The following is a 1,273-nucleotide window of genomic DNA, read 5'->3' as shown; positions in this document are numbered from 1 at the left end:
ATTAATTAAAATTTGAATTAACTTTTATGAAAAGTAATGATTGCGTCTTGATTAAACACACATAACGGGTTTTTTTATTCAAGAACTTCTAAATGCAACGGCGTCATCGACTGTGATTGGTCGACAGCCGACGAGGAAATGTCAATCTCGGTCACGCCAGGGTCATTCCAGGGTCAATATGGGTGCTGAGCTGGGATCGAGATAGGTAGATTGAGATCGAGGTCACGCCAGGCGCGAGTCGGTGCAGATGCAGTCACATTACGAAAATCTCACCCGCTGTGAGTCAAGCCAGACTTGAAACTCTAGTGTGACCGTAGCCTTAAAGTGCCATTTTCATTTTCAATGGATTACATTCCATTCCAACGATGGTATAACCAGTCAATGGATAGCCCAGTAATGAGATATTTTGTTTAGATTTTCACAGCGTGTTCCATGTACCTCCTCCATTTATTTCAAATTAAATTATTAAAACATTGCCTATAATATAATCTAGTAATGTACTAGTATATTATTTAATCTAGTAATGTATATATTTAAAAACATATTGGGCAAGTATTCATACTACTTACAGGTGTATATAAATATATATATATATAATTATATATACAGTATATATATGTATATATATGTATGTGTGTATATGTATGGATATGTGTGTATATATGTGTATATACAGTATGTATGTATATGTGTGTATATATGTGTATATATATGTATGTATATATATATATATGTATATATATATACTGTATATGTATATGTATTTATATGTATGTATGTATATATGTGTGTATTTATGTGTGTATGTGCGTATGTATGTGTGTATGTATGTATGTATGTATGTATATATGTATATATGTACATATATTTATTTATATGTATGTATATATGTATGTATGTATTTATATTATGTATGTGTGTATGTATGTGTGTGTGTATGTATGCATGTATGTATATGTATATATATATATGTATATAAATGTATATATATATACATGTGTATATATGTATATGTATATATATATATGTATATATGTATATATATATGTGTATATGTATATATATATTTGTATATATATATGTATATATATATATGTGTATATATATGTATGTATATATATGTTTGTATGTATATATATATATATGTTTATATATATATATGTATATACTGTATATACATACAGTATATATATATATGTATATATATGTATGTATGTATATGTGTGAATGTATGTGTATACACATATATATATACATATACATATATACACAT

Source organism: Anneissia japonica, unplaced genomic scaffold, assembly GCF_011630105.1.
Source record: "Anneissia japonica isolate Jap-2015-1 unplaced genomic scaffold, ASM1163010v1 scaffold287953_len805160_cov178, whole genome shotgun sequence".
Lineage (NCBI taxonomy): Eukaryota > Metazoa > Echinodermata > Crinoidea > Comatulida > Comatulidae > Anneissia > Anneissia japonica.
The sequence above is the reverse complement of the archived record's forward strand: the minus strand, read 5'-3'. Positions refer to the sequence as shown.